The sequence below is a fragment of the Pithys albifrons genome, chromosome 4, assembly GCF_047495875.1.
Source record: "Pithys albifrons albifrons isolate INPA30051 chromosome 4, PitAlb_v1, whole genome shotgun sequence".
Taxonomy (NCBI): domain Eukaryota; kingdom Metazoa; phylum Chordata; class Aves; order Passeriformes; family Thamnophilidae; genus Pithys; species Pithys albifrons.
This window is the reverse complement of record NC_092461.1, coordinates 99,473,308-99,490,223: the sequence shown is the minus strand read 5'-3', so window position 1 is coordinate 99,490,223 and position 16,916 is coordinate 99,473,308.

Sequence of the window (16,916 nt, the reverse complement as noted above, 5' to 3'; positions counted from 1 at the left end):
GAGGACAGGTTTATGTGCCCATACGTGTTTAGGACATTCCTGTTTTTCTTCTGTTTCCACTAACAATTTTACAGTCCCATAATGTATCAGATCTGGGTGCAAATTTACATAAGAAAAAAAAGATGAAAGAAACCTAGACTGGATTGTCAACCTGAAACTTCATGGATGGCTTTGGTAGTCACATTAAAGTGTCAGACTGTGACCTGAAGTTTCCAAAACATCATTGAAGTGATATTCTATCTTTAAATTCCAAGAATATCAAGTGATTCACTTTTAGGAATGACACATTTCAGTCACAAATAAGTTTATGTACTTGAGAGTACAAATTAACTAGAATTTGAATATTCTCAAGTTTTCCCAGAAGGCTTGGAATTTTTTGTATTTTCCGGTGAAAATACATAAATTTTGGAAATGAGCAATAAGTTCTGATAAAATTAAACAATAAAAAAGATAGATTTAATAAAAGAAAATCTAGCTGGCTAAAATCTAAAGAATAAGGTATTTATTTGCCCTTACCTAGAGCTCTAAAGGACTATCAAGACAAATTCCTTTAAAAAGTATTTTTTAAAGATTGACCATTCTGTCTTTTACCAATTGATTGTATACTAATATAACACTGTTATTCTTCCCCATTTTTGCTGGTTTTATTCTTGTTTTTATCTACTGTTTCTTTTCAGCCAGTTTATTTTTTGTCTCTTTCCCATAGAAACAGGCCTTTTAGATGGAATTGAATTTAAGGAAATTTAAGAAATTTTATGTCTGTAATTATCTACAAGACTACTCCACAAAAGTGTGGATTCTTCTCCCTGTCTGTCTCCTTAGAAGTGCTCTCACATGGAAGGAGTACAGAAATGCCCTAAATAAAGTGGGAGACACCTCCAGAGTCTGGATTACTCTTATCCCCCAAAAGTATAAAGTTATACAATTTCTGCTGTTGTCTTTCAAAGTGTGGTCCCACGTGCATTTCATTGGTCTTGCAATGGTTTACCTTACTCAGTGATGAAACAGGATAAACTTCAACTATCAGTTTTAATTGTAACAGCATAGATTTGTTCCATGCCTTGCACAACGTGCCAATGCTCATAAGTTGTTTTCTCCTGCTATTGCTGCACTGAAAATGAAAAATGATATAACAGACTTTAGAAACTTAGCACGTGCTTAATTGTTCACTTTATACAATGGGAACATGTAAAAGGGCGTAATTCATCTCTTATAAAGTCCACATATTCTGAATGAGATTATTGTTTAATTCTCATTAAATGAAAAATGGTAAAAAATTAACCATACAAAATTCTATGCTACCTAGATGGTAAACTGAGACAGCAGTCTTTGGAACTCCATCTTTATAATCATAGAATCATAGAATGGATTGGGTTGGAAAAGACCTCCAAGATCATCGAGTCCAACCCTTGGTCCAACTCCAGTCCATTTACCAGATCATGGCACTCAGCACCACGTCCAATCTGTGTTTAAAAATCTCTAGGGATGGTGAATCCACCCCCTCTCTGGGCAGCCCATTCCAATGCCTGAGCACTCTCTCTGGAAAGAATTTTTTTCTGATCTCCAACTTAAATTTCCCCTGGCAGAGCTTGAGCCCATCGTGCCCCCTTGTCCTATTGGTGAATGCCTGGGTGCCTGGGAACAGGTGGAGGATGCTGAGCACTGTAAAACTGCTACTAACTGTTGTTAAGTGTTATTCCAAATGTAATTTCAGGTATATTTTCTTCTCAAATACAATTTCTTGTAACACATACTTGCATTATGTACAGTCCTAGGGATAAAAAGATAGGGTCTGGTGTACTGTGGAATTTTAAATCATGAAGGAACAAAACAGCTACAAAAATTTGTATTGCTAGATGAGATCTAATAGTACAATGAGGCAGTTATCAGTGTCAAGTCAGAAGGGCATCCTGGAACAAATAGATAACCATTTCTTTGTTGAAGAATATACACTACTGTTTTTACTAAAAAAGACAGACTCCTCTGCCCATAGTGCTTTTCCCCTTCATTTAATGAATAATCATCAAAACTATTTACTGTAATTTCTTACAGCCAGTACTGCATCCCAGAACTTCTTTTAAATCAAGGATATGACTTTTTCAGAAACATGCTATTATAGTAAAAAGAAGTGTTATGTTTTCAAGGAACTTGCTTCACATATTTAGTTCTTTTTTTAGTTTATTACTCAAAAAATGATGTTAACAAATATTTTACCGGAACCTTTGATGAAATCTTATTATTCATTTGGTTCATTTGACTTTTGCTAGTCAACACATTGAAATCATTATTCTGTAGGGCAGAAACATCTGTAAGGTGCATCCCCAAATCTGTAAGGTTTGTATGTTTTTTAGTTTTAAATGCCACCAAAATTAAAGTTCTCCTCCTTAAAATAGATCCCTCAATTCTACTTGGGGAGACTTCACTAACATTTTCATTGTGACTCAGATGAATTAATTTGCAGTTTCTTTATAAGGTAATGTCTGTAAGGTAAAGAAATTATTTGGATAAAACCTTAATTCTTACTCTGTCTATAAGGTTATTGCATTATTTTTTTCTTCTGAAATTTATATTACAATTATACTAGAATTTCAGCACTGTTTATAGCAACAACATAACATAGACAAAAGTACAAGAATCAGATTAACTTTTGATAGTTGTAGGTCTTTGTGTTTTACAATTATTATACCTGTCAACTGATATCTAATCTAGAAATGGGCAGAGTGTGAACCTTATTCAGTATCTTGAATGTCTCAAACAAAAAATGATTCAAGACTTGTTCCATTTTCTTCAGAATCATTAATCTCTACTTGGACAGAATAACAGATATTGTTAATAATGTATGTTTCTTAATGTAGATTTCTGGCTCAGCATGTTCACTTATGTATTAGATTTCTGCAAAGAACTTTGCATGTATCTGAAATTATATCAGGCATGTGTGAATTGGCATGCAGCATTATAGGACTGATGAATGTTTGGTAGCCATGCAAATCTCAGTTTGGAGTAGTTGCTACCCTTACTATCGATAGAAACAGCCATGTGCCATTTTGTGTATCTCCAAGGCACATCATAATGACAAACAGCGAACAGTGATATGGAAAATAAGATGCAGAACACAAAGAAGTTAGTGTGGTAACAGTGAATCTATTCCCATAAAAAGGAAGAAAATAAGGGACAAATGCCATCTGATGGTCAAAACCCTATCCTCTCACTACCTGCTCCTCAGACTCTTTAAAACAGCTCCTGTGACTGGAGCTGGATGTGTGGAAAGGAATCATGTCCCTATAAATATTGCTACTCCAAATGGCACCATGCTGCTTACGACAACACAAAACGAGTCTCAGAGGTAACTCTCTTCCTGCACCCTGGATTATGTTTTCCTGTTTCTCTTCTTATTCCACTACAATTATCTGAATATTGAGGAAAATGCCTGTAATGTGCATGCAAACTGTTTCTACTTTTGCTAGAAGCATCAAATAGCTTTCTGAACCATTAGAAGCTCAGTGGAAAACTTGTAATTATAAAAATTGTCACTGTTTGCCACTGCAGGCAAAACACAATTCTAAAGGTATTGTATGCTTTTAAATCTAACATTTAAATTAAATGAAAACCATTACAACTGTTCATAAAAGAACGTTGGATAAGTGCTCTTTAGTGGAAACTGTTACTACTACCTATACCCTTTTTTTTTTTTTTTTTTTTTTTTGTCTCTAGGAACATAAGAGTCATAGAATGGTTTGAGTTGGAAGGAACATTAAAGATTCATGTAGTTACAAACTCTCTGCCACAAGAAGGGACATCTTTCACTAGACCAGGTTACTCAAACCTTCATCCAATTTGACCTTGAACACTTCCAGGGATATGACATTCACAGCTCCTTCAGGCAAGCTGTTCTAGCGGCTCAAAACCCTCACAGTAAATAATTTCTTTCCTATATCTAATCTAAACCCACTCTCTTTCATTTTGTGGTGTCCTCCTTGTGCTGGTTTAAAGGCGAACCAGCAGGGGAAATGAACTCACCACGAGAGAGATTATAAGTCAGACCTAAAATTTAATAATAATATTACAATAACAACACTGACACAAAAGGGAAATTGCTTTCAACTCACAAAACCCCAGCAGTATAACCCAGTGTCCTGGGGCACAAACCCAAGGGGGTTTGTTTGCCCTTGTGCTGAGACCCCTGTGGCTCCCCCAAGTCCAGAGCAAAAGGAAATGAAAAACCTGTTGGTGCAGGCGAGGGCTGTGGTCTGGGCAAGAGCGGGGATCTCCTCCTGTCAAGGTCCTGCTGCTCCTCTGGATCCAACGAGAAGTTACCAAAGTCTTCTTACCCACCACTTATGTACCCTCAGGGAGCACCCAGTACCTCCCCCTGGGCGGGGACTCACACAATGGGTGATTAACTCTGGGAGCCAGGGGGTGTTGAACTGTTGATGGCCCATTGGCAGCTCCGCCCCCTCAGGCTGGGTGTGAAGTGATAATGGCTCCCTGGGCAGCTGCTGCTAATGGCCCATTGTCCTTGGGGAATGAATAGAGGGGGTAGAATACACAGCTTTGATCACCCCCACACAGGGTTAGCTGGTCCCTCCTGCTGAACTAGGACACTCCTTTACAATTTATTCATCTTGCATTTTTAGAGTATTTTGGGAAAGCCTCACAAAGCTGTTTGATTTATTTGTGTCTGTTTGTTCTCTAAACCTTTTATAGTTAGTGACTGAAAACCCAGACAGAAAGTCAAATCTATTGAGAAGGTAACAGAAATAAATTACACATTAACCAGCTTGCTCTTTCTTAAAGACTTCAATGAAGGTTTTGCATCTAGCCAAAAATGATTGCTTGGAAATGGCTCCCAGTATCATGCTCCTGTTAACTATTCCAGCCTCAATAACTCAGTCATTATTGCTTGTGACCTTTACACCTTTTGCTGTCTAATATGACTGCTCAGAATTCTTTTGGCTTTAAAGAACTCCAGGGGATCCTAATATCTATGCAATCTGGAAGACAACGATGAATCCCTGAAATGACAATCAGACTCATGTTACATCCTTCTACTTTTTCCTGAAAAAAAATATTGGTCAGATATACATCTTATATTATGTTTCATGCCTTGGAAACTCATGGAAAACACCTATGTCTAGGAGTCACACAATGTCTATATATTGGATTTTTTTTAAAAAAAGGAAAAGTACTCCTGAAATTTCATATAAGATCATACTTCTTATGTTTGCTAATCCGAGTATCTATGAAAATATGAGAATATATGAACCAGACTTAACAGGCATGCATTTTATCATCTACTTAGGAACAGAGTTTTACTCTGTCAGTCTTCTTCTGAACCAGACATATTGCACAACTACTCATGTCATCCTTAATCTTATTTTCATGCAGGAGATGCCTGACAAAAATAGGATTTGTTCCACATGCAGGGCATATTGTGTATCACCCTCGCTTGCGATATCCTGCTTCCATATAGCTGTGATCCTGTTCCTCTCAGCAAGTTTTTAAACTTTCCTCTCTATTAATTTTCACACTTGCTGCATTTTGTCCTCTTCGTCTCAGTATTTTTGGGGGTTTTGATGTTATATTTTCTCTTTTGGAAGTATAATAGGCATTTTGGGAAAGAAATAACTGTGTAATGACAGCCTCATTTGGCTACATTTTTTTCTGCATTATGCCTGACTCTCAGAGTAATTTGATTTGACTTAAAATCAGTTCTTCAAGGACAGTAAACATTTATGAATTTTAGAGGGAAAATATATGTGTCCAAGGACTACTTCTCCAGATTTGAATATTCATGGGACAGTTCTGAAGGAATTACAAATATGACATTAGTACTACAGAATTTGAGAAAAATATCAAAAGAAGGCGATGTGGGGTCTGTGACTCCACTGCCCTTCTGCTGTAGCTGTTTTTCCAAGGGAAAAGTTGTAGTGAAACAATACCTTTCTAATTAGTTATTCTATTACCTTTTACTTGTACTGCAGTCAGGAATAGAGGATTTGTAATCGTTTGCTCCATATACAGTCGTAAGACTTCACAACAAGTACAGGGAACTTGAATTCTCTGGGACAATATGGAAGGAATTCAGGATCAGGGAGTCTCAAAGTTTTATTACTGGGTTTTGATTTTTTTGGTCTCCCTATTAAGAGAATATTTGAGAATTTTGCATAAATGTAAATCCTAGCAGGAGAAAACAGCACTCTCTTCTACAAACAATGATTTGTTAAAAATCAGGCCCTCATTCTTAGCTGTATCCATGTATTCCATGCTGCTGCTGAAACAGTAGTATCTTTTCTTGACAAATGCCCACTGATGCATGCATAAATGTATTTGGACATGTCACACACTTTTTTCATTGTATTTACCTAATGGCCTTAACGTCGTGACTAAAGTGAGGGGCCTTTCAGAATATTTTGAAGAGGAGAAAAGTTGTTAGGTAGCTCATATCCTAGACAGGAGGTAAGGTAATTAATTATATTGAATGTAGGCATTTAATATTAAAAAATATTCTTACCTATTGTGAGGTGGACAACATTTATATGAAAACAAAAGGTCTTGACTTTACTCCTTGACAGATGGGGAGAGTAAACAGCTTTGGGGCTACTTTTGGCTGTAGCTGTCTATTAATGAACATAATGAGGGATACCAATACAATACACAAATTAACTCATCAGAGAGGAATTAAAAACTGCCCTTTTAAAAGTCTCTCTTTGCTTCTTTCCTTGTTGGAGGAAAAAACCCCAACCAACCCAAATAAACAAAAAAACCCCCACATTGAACATGGCTGTCTACATAGTCCCAGCTGAAGGTATCTAGATGAAATATTTGGGAAATGCCATGTTTCATTTTGGCAGTTCATCCATGCAATTTGGCAAAGATAAATTATTTTTCATATCAGTGAGAAACTCCGTGAGCACAGAAATTATTTCCATTTTTCAAGGGAAGTCTCTAACTTCTAATTTGTAATACAGAGTGGTTATACTGCATGTGGTCTACATAAGACAAGCAACTGCTCAGCTTTGCTGCTTGTTTTAAATTATCAAAACCTTGAAAACTTTTGTCTATTTAAAGTCATCTTGTGTGCATTAGCAGCACATCATTGCCTATAATTATTTTCTCTTGCCATTTAGCCACTGGAGGCTATTTAATTTTCCCTCCTAACCAGTTGCCAATGGCAGCTGTCATGCTAGTTTACAGTATATGTAATCTCCTAAAAACTAATTCAAAAAAGTAGTTGGTTAATCTCCTTGAGCTACTGAACATTTTTAGGCAAATTTCTTCTTTCAAGAGGTTTGACTAAAGTTCTGCATTTCTTCCTGCAGTGGTAACTATCAGCACCCATGTTTTCATTTGAAAACCACTATGTTTCTGGCTTAAATAAAATCAACTTGTAATTATTGCTTCCTGAATAATCCCTTCCATAATTCTTAACCTTCCCTCTGCTTTCTGTTTAATTCTCACAGTAATTTACAAGTCATTAGCTGATGATTTTCAGATGTGGTGGAAGGAAAGACATGAGGGAAAGGCAGAAAGGGCTCTACTCTGTTTCTGAACAGTAGTAATTGAGACAGCCTAAAGTAGCCTGTCCCAGTTCAGCAGGAGGGACCAGCTAACCCTGTGTGGGGGTGATCAAAGCTGTGTATTCTACCCCCTCTATTCATTCCCCAAGGACAATGGGCCATCAGCAGCAGCTGCCCAGGGAGCCATTATCACTTCACACCCAGCCTGAGGGGGCGGAGCTGCCAATGGGCCATCAACAGCTCAACACCCCCTGGCTCCCAGAGTTAATCACCCATTGTGTGAGTCCCCGCCCAGGGGGAGGGACTGGGTGCTCCCTGAGGGTACATAAGTGGTGGGTAAGAAGACCTCGGGAACCTCTCGTTGGATCCAGAGCAGCAGCAGGACCTCGACAGGAGGAGATCACCGCTCTCACCCAGACCACAGCCCTCGCCTGCACCAACAGGTTTTTCATTTCCTTTTGCTCTGGACTTGGGGGAACCACAGGGGTCTCAGCACAAGGGCAAACAAACCCCCTTGGGTTTGTGCCCCAGGACACTGGGTTATACTGCTGGGGTTTTGTGAGTTGAAAGCAATTTCCCTTTTGTGTCAGTGTTGTTATTGTAATATTATTATTAAATTTTAGGTCTGACTTATAATCTCTCTCGTGGTGAGTTCATTTCCCCTGCTGGTTCACCTTTAAACCAGTACATAGCCAAAACCAGAAAGGCTCAGAACGTTTGAAATACACTTTTATGCTTAAAAGTAAAAATTGCCTTCAAGTTGATGAAGCATTGCTATGAGGTTTTTTGTTTTGTTGTTTTGTTTTTTTTTTTCATAATTTTTCCCAGACTACAAGAATCTCACAGATTTTCAGGGCTGTAATTTAGGTTATTTATGTTTGGTTTGGTTTTGTTTGTTTGTTTTCACAATGGACTCTTTATTATCAATGTTCAAATAACAACCTGACTCTTCTGTCTCTCTTTTTAACAATAATGGCATAGAGGAGGCAGAGGAAAAAGAACTGAGGGAATAGTTTGGGCAAATGTTTTATAACTGCTTTGGGAATAAACTCAGACTATTGGCTTAGCACTTTTCATGAGGACTAAGAATTGCTACAGTACATTGTGCGGATTATATTTGTAATGTATTGATTCCTTTTTTTATTTTTTGTCTAGAAGACATTACAGTAATACAAGTGGAATTGTTTTAGTTTGGTAATGTTGGAATCCTTGATAGTAAGTAATTTCCTTGTGGGGTTAATTACTTTGCATCTCCACTGCTCAGTGTACGACTATGCCATGAGTTTTCCGATTTTGCTAAATCCAGAATTACTTTGAATGTTTCAGTAATGCTTCTACAGGCATTTAAAGAGTTTGATCCTCCCTTTTGATAACTTTCTCCCAGTATTCAGTAATACTTTATGAAACACTTGATAGACAGTCTCCAAAAAATTTTTTTGTCAAATTTTCACATGCGTTCCAAAGAAACATCAAAGAAACAAAGAGTTTAGGAAGTTGTCATCAAGCAATTGAAGTCAGGTGGTGATGTGAACATGGACACTGAAAGTTGTGTCCAGTGAAGTTATTTTTCCTTAACACACTAGATCAGAAAATGTTAGATTTCTTACCCAAAAATACAATGGAAGAGGAATTTTCAGACCATAAGAATACAAGCTGTCTTGCCAATGGGCATCTATTACAAATTTCAGCAAAGTCAGAGAGTTTCCTTGGTATTCCTTACAATTTTCTCAGACTAGGAACCATGCACACTTGTTTTATCTGTGTTCTGTAGTAAAGATAATTTTTTTGTTTCACTGTGAACAAAGTCAGGAATAAAGAAATCAAATAGAATAAAAATTAATGTGTTGGCAGTAGTGTGGAAAACAGACAGCAGGTAATAAAATTTAGATACCAACACCCATAAAAGTGGAAGAGATGTACACATTTTTCATTTACTCTCAGATTATACCAGACTCAAGGAAACAACATGAGAAATAAAATAGTTATTAGTTTATCAGATCTTATAGAGATGGAAGAAATGAAGCAAGGTGTTGACATTTCTCTTCAGCCTAGAGCAGAACAGTTTTTGATTGTTGCTAAGAGTCAAAGGAAGCTGATGAGAAAGCAGAGTACTGGAAAAGTTCAAATACTTCTAAAATTGACAGTCTGCAATATGGTGCAACAGTAAGAAAAATGTGTTTGTTATGTTGCTGGACCTTTATCTTTGCATCCTCACTACTTTGGTGACCCAGATGAAGTGTTAGCAGAACATATAGATCATCCAGCAAATGTGTGAGAAGCAGCACTGCATCTATCACTGTCACTAAAAGCAAGTGCTGAAGGAAAGGGGTGGGGGTGAGGACTAGTCTTGCAGACTGTTATAGTTTGAGCTGGCAAAATGCCAACTGCCTGGTACCCAGTCACAAAGTCCACTCCCAGAGCAGGAGAGTGAGGGAAAACAGCAGAAACGAGGCTTTAGACACAGTGAGGTTTTTATATTTATACAGAGAAGAGGAGAGCTTAACACAGAATATGAAATAGCACATAGTGACAGGAAACAACAACAGGCTCACCGAGGTCGCCCCAGCTAACAGGTGAAACTCCAAACCAACCAAACCCCCTCCCCAAAGGAAACCTCCCAGCAAGAGGGAAAGAGGAATTAACAGGAATGTGCTCACGTCCCCGGTTAAGCAGACGTGGGACCGGCAGCAGGGCCTGATATCAGCAGTCAGGGAGCGGGAACCGTCCTGGTCAGAGGCATGGACCGAAGAGAGAGAGACTCCTCCCACCTTGCTTGTTATACTCCCCGACGCTTCCTGATGATGTCAGATGATATGAAATACCTCTATGGCTGCTTGAGTCAGATGATACCTGTCCCCTCTAATCTGTGTCACAGCCTTTGAGGCCTGCTAAAAACTGAGGCCTAAATGGGGACCTGTGCTGACTAAAGCCAAAACTACTACACAGACTATCACTGAACAAGTGAGGCAGCCTTGACATATCCCTGGAATGGTGGCAGTTTGGGATGTTTGTTCCTCAGCTCCAGAGAGCTTTTCCAATCAAAGCAGTAACTCAAAGCCAGCTGACTCGGGATATGTACCTCACCAAGCTGATGTCTTTTAGTTTACCCAAAGCTTTATGCCCAAAGTGCAAGGACTGATTATTAAAAAAAAAAAAAGGATAAAAGATTTTCTAGAAGAGAGATTGCTTCGTATTTAAAAACAGGTTTTCAGTTTTCAGTTTTTTGATAACTGCATATTCAATGCTATTGGAATACACATGCTTTTTGTAATTGCCAGCAGTAGAAGTGGGTTTGGTTTCATTCATTTTATTAATTACTTTAGTATAACTAACTGTAAAAAATACTGCTTCTGTATAAAATTAGTTTATTTATTGATATTATAAAATATATAATATGATAACCAAGTTCATAAAGTAATTTTAGTTGTATATTTTTAAAAATACAATAATCTTTTATTTTCTTGGACATAGTAAAAATCTTTATCTCCTCTAGGACTAATTCTGATTTTGACTATGAAAACTGTATCACCAAAAACATTTCTTCAGAAGAATGGCTTCCTCTTTGATAAAAATTTCTTAAACTGAAGTTTTTAAACAAGTCTCCAGGAATGATGGCATCACAAGAGGTTTTAATAGTTGTCAATCCTTATTAAATGGAGCTACATCTAAAGTTGGTAGAAATGGGACTTTTACAAAAAAGATAATAATAATTACCATAGGATTTTGTCCCACAAAATCTACTGGATTGTAAAATACCTGTAGTGAGAATATATATTCAGAGAATCCTCAATCTGACATATTTACCATGGCAGACAGCTAAGAGAGGTTACTCAGAAAAGCAGTTCCAAGGTTTTGCTCTATATAATTTTATAGATAAGACTAATCTTTTTTTTACTGACTATGTAGGGAGCCTGTAAAATCTGTGTGATTCAGTGAGGTGCATAAAAATGAGTAGCATGAAAATCCTGGTTTAAAAAAAAAACAGTTGAAAATGCAATTAAACAATGGCATTATGGAAGTTGCACATACCTCCAAGTGTTTGATATAGCAAGAAAAAGTGGAAAGGTCACTAATATAAATCAGTAAATTTGCATGGTCTTTTAAAATTCTGAGTTATATTTATGGAAGGTTTTAAAAATCATAGAAACATAGAATAGTTTGGGCTGGAAGAAAACATTAAAAGTCATCTAGTCGAACAGGGCATCCACCATCTGGGCAACCTGTTCAAGGCTCTTACCACCCTCAATGGAGGAAAACTTCATTATATGTAATCAAAACCGACCCTCTCTTAGTTTAAAACCATTGCCTCTTCTGCTGTCACAATGGGCCCTACTAAAAAGTTTGTCCTTATCTTTCTTATAAGGTACTAAAAGGATGCAATTAGGTCATCCTGGAACCTTATCCAGGCTGAACAATCCCAATTCTCTTAACAGATCCTTGTAGGATAAATGCTTCAGCTCTCTGATCATTTCTGTGGCCCTCCTCTAGACTCAATCGAATAGGCCCATATCTTTCGTGTGCTGAGGACCCCAGAACTGGATGCAGGACTCCAGGTAGGGTCTCATGAGAGCAAAGGGGGGAAATCACCTCCCTCACTCTGCTGGCCATGCTGCTTTTGGTGCAACCCAGGATACAATTGGCTTTCTGGGCTGCAAATGCACATTGACAGCTCATGCCCAGCCTCTCATCCACCAGCACTCACCAGTTCTTGTGGCAGGGCTACTCTCGATCTGTCCATCCTCCAGCCTGTATTGATACTGGGGGTTGCGCTGAACCAGGTGCCCCACCTTCTACTTGGTACACTTGTTAAACCTCATAAGGTTCCCATGAGCCCTCCTCAAGCTTGTCCAAATCCCTCTGGACGGCATCCAATCCTTCAGGCTTGTCACCTGAACTACTGAGTTTGGTGTCTGCAGACTTGCTGGGGCTGCACTCTCTCCCACTGCCTGTGTCATTGATGAAGGCATTAAACAGTCTGGTCCCAGTGCAGACCCCTGACAAACACACTTGTCACTGATGTCCATTAGGACATCGCAACATTGACTGGATATGACCATCCAACCAATTCCTCATTTACCAAACAGTCAATATTCAACCATAAATCCTCATTCTTCAATCCTACAGTGAACCGATATTTTAAGATTCCTTCCTCAAAATGAAGAATTGTCTCTTAAAATTTTGTACCTATCTAGCAAATTATAGTTAAATAAATAGAACATTTTTGCATAGTACAGAATTGTTATTAGATTGCACTAGTGGGTCTGAAGGTATTCCTCCAGGAACCCTTTTAACTTACAAGTCAAAAAAGAGTGTTCCAATATTTCTTGTGTATTCCAATTGCCTGTCATAGCTAACCCTGTCAGAGTTATGATGTGTTTGGACTTAGTTCTAGAAGAAATATTTTCTAATCTTACAAACCATAGGGATTAGACCCAGCCAGTATGGGTTTAGGAGGGGCAGGTCCTGTCTGACCAACCTGATCTCTTTCTACGATCAGGTGACCCACCTGGTGGATGAGGGGAAGGCTGTGGATGTGTCTATCTGGACTTCAGCAAGGCCTTTGACACTGTCTCCCATAATATACTCCTGGAAAAGCTGGTAGCCCATGGCCTGGACAAGTGTACCCTCTGCTGGATTAGGAACTGGCTGGAGGGTCGGGCCCAGAGAGTGCTGGTGAATGGAGCTGTGTCCAGCTGGCGGCCGGTCACCAGTGGTGTTCCCCAGGGGTCTGTGTTGGGTCCAGTCCTGTTTAACATCTTTATTGATGATTTAGATGAGGGGATTGAGTCCATCATCAGCAAATTTGCTGATGACACTAAGTTGGGAGGGAGTGTCGACTTGCTGGAAGGCAGGAGGGCTCTGCAGAGGGATCTGGATAGACTTGAGAGATGGGCTGATTGCAATGGGATGAAGTTCAACAAGGCCAAGTGTCGGGTCCTGCACTTTGGTCACAACAACCCCCTGCAGCGCTCCAGGCTGGGCACAGAGTGGCTGGAGAGCAGCCAGGCAGAAAGGGGCCTTGGAGTACTAATTGACAGGAAGCTCAACATGAGTCAACAGTGTGCCCAAGTGGCCAAGAAGGCCAATGGGATCCTGGCCTGTATCAAAAATAGCGTGACCAGCAGGACCAGGGCAGTGATCCTTCCCCTGTACTCTGCTTTGGTGAGGCCACACCTCGAGTGTTGTGTTCAGTTTTGGGCCCCTCAGTTCAGAAAGGATATTGAGGTGCTGGAGCGGGGCCAGAGAAGAGCAACAAGGCTGGTGAAGGGACTGGAGCACAAGCCCTATGGGGAGAGGCTGAGGGAGCTGGGGGTGTTCAGCCTGGAGAAGAGGAGGCTCAGAGGTGACCTCATCACTGTCTAGAACTACCTGAAGGGAAGTTCTGGCCAGGTGGGGGCTGGTCTCTTCTCCCAGGCACTCAGCAATAGGACAAGGGGGCACAATGGGCTCAAGCTCTGCCAGGGGAAATTGAAGTTGGAGATCAGAAAAAAATTCTTTGCAGAGAGAGTGCTCAGGCATTGGAATGGGCTGCCCAGAGAGGGGGTGGATTCACCATCCCTAGAGATTTTTAAACACAGATTGGACGTGGCACTGAGTGCCATGATCTGGTAAAGGGACTGGAGTTGGACCAAGGGTTGGACTCGATGATCTTGGAGGTCTTTTCCAACCCAATCGATTCTATGATTCTATGGTAGTGAAGAGCTCTCCTGCAATTTCATGTCTTTCATTTCTTCATTGTAGCTAACACTTTTTGTCTTACCCCTACTGAAAAGTGTATTGCTCTGACAATGGCAGTAAAAAGTCTTTGGTGTATCAGCGTTCTGAATATGTCCACTATCTTTTCAGCTCCAACACAATTCTTGACATTTCTGCTGTCATTTAATTTACATGCCTTTAAAGTAATGTCAGTAGAAGGTGAATTTTTTACACCTCATGAACAGGGTGCATAAAAGAGGGCATGCTATCCATGCACTGCAATCAAGAGGAAAGGCAGAGAAAATGGAACTGAGACATAATGCCACCCTGACCCAAATAACAAACCAAGCACAGCTAAACTAACATCACAATTTGTGCCACTAGAGGTCAATAGCAAATTTACCATGTGCCCAGAGCAAAAGTAAATCAGAGAGGAAATTTCAGAGACAATTCTTCTCCTGCACTCCTTTGGGACAGCACAGATGCATGAAGACCATTTATAACAGGTTTTCTGCCACAGTCTTAAACTGACCATATTGAGAGAAGAAGGAAAAAAGAAAAAATAAGTACCCAACTTCTATTTGAAAAATAAGTTGCCAAATTACAATGAAGAAAAACGTTTGTTAACTGGGGTGCTTTGGTACTGTGACCTTTACTATGAAACTGGAATAATCCAGATCTGTAATGGAAAAATTGATTGAAGGACAGCTTTCTTCATAACACTCCTAATTTAATATCATTTTGACTTTAACTTAACTCTCTTTGACTTTATGATAACAAAATGTGATCAGGTTGTTTTTCTGTAACTTTTGTGTTTGATTACTATGGAAATATGATGCAAAATAGGACCAATCTCCATCCTTTAAAATTAAATAAAAATAAAAATAAATCAGTTTTCTATTGAAGGTAAAAATTTAAGTTCACTTATTTCTCCCCTCCTTTGTTTTTAGTCACCCCTCCATGCTCTCTGAAGGGACCTGCATTAAACTGAAAAAATGTTTCCAGTTAATGGAACATCAGTATTTGAAAACCAACTTGCATCACAAAATGATCTGAAGTGGAGTTGGTTTAACACTCTATATCAACTGCACACCAAAATTTTAATGTAAGCAAAGGTCACAAGATACAAACATCATACCTAGAGAAGAGACTAAATGTTTCTGTGGACCAGAGGCAAACAAGGGCAGCTCTTGAATTTGCATTACTTTCCCATAAGGCCAGGGATTTAGAAAGGCCTGGGCAGTGTGTTACACTACAGAAAAGTCACCGGACAAATGAAAGAACTCTGGCTTTATATGCTCATAAGCTTATATAGGACATTAGGCTTTGTTTTATTTGGTACTTTTTAAATTTTTTTTTTATGCTCATTCTGCAAACCCTCACTGTCTGCCTCACCCATTTGCTAAACATCAGTCTTTACACCAATCAGATTTTAACTGTCAGATAAAAACCAGGAGAATAATCCACACACATTAAAAATATAGTGCACAAATATGTGATCAATACAAATCATCTGACTTGAAACATTTAGTGTCTGCATTATATGAAGTTTACACTTCAAAAAAAAACTTGTGCCTTTGGGGAAACTAGGGGGAAACTAGCTAAATTTCCCCCTTTTTCTCTAAATGGTAACTGACTTTTCCACTAGTTGATATTTTGAGACAAGTGAATATTTGTGCTGGTTTAAAGGTGAACCAGCAGAGGAAATGAACTCACCACGAGAGACATTATAAGTCAGACCTAAAATTTAATAATAATATTACAATAACAACACTGACACACAAGGGAAATTGCTTCCAACTCACAAAACCCCAGCAGTATAACCCAGTGTCCTGGGGCACAAACCCAAGGGGGTTTGTTTGCCCTTGTGCTGAGACCCCTGTGGTTCCCCCAAGTCCAGAGCAAAAGGAAAAGAAAAACCTGTTGGTGCAGGCGAGGGCTGTGGTCTGGGCGAGAGCGGTGATCTCCTCCTGTCAAGGTCCTGCTGCTCCTCTGGATCCGAGGAGAAGTTCCCAAGGTCTTCTTACCCACCACTTATGTACCCTCAGGGAGCACCCAGTCCCTCCCCCTGGGCGGGGACTCACACAATGGGTGATTAACTCTGGGAGCCAGGGGGTGTTGAACTGTTGATGGCCCATTGGCAGCTCCGCCCCCTCAGGCTGGGTGTGAAGTGATAATGGCTCCCTGGGCAGCTGCTGCTAATGGCCCATTGTCCTTGGGGAATGAATAGAGGGGGTAGAATACACAGCTTTGATCACCCCCACACAGGGTTAGCTGGTCCCTCCTGCTCAACTAGGACAATATTATATAAAATACACATTATAATAGCAAAGACAGTATTCTCAGGCTAATGCTATTTAGCTTTAAGTTTTCCCATTCTCATGCACCCATCAAGATATAGAATATTCAGCTTTTTCTTTACGTCTGATTATTTTAAGTTGAACTTTGCAGCACAATGAAGATACCTTAGCTTGATAAGCTTTATTATGTTGACAAGGTGGAAATTTTTGATCCCTGAAACATTTTAGATCTAGTAAACTGTTGATTATAGCAGCCCAAAGAAAAATTTTACTTGTTTCTACAGACAAAAATAATAATAATAATAAAATAACAGTACTAGGTTGGAATACTTTTTCTAATTTATGTGGTAATTTATAATGCATCAATGTTAACTAAATAGTTGTGTATAGTACTTATATATGT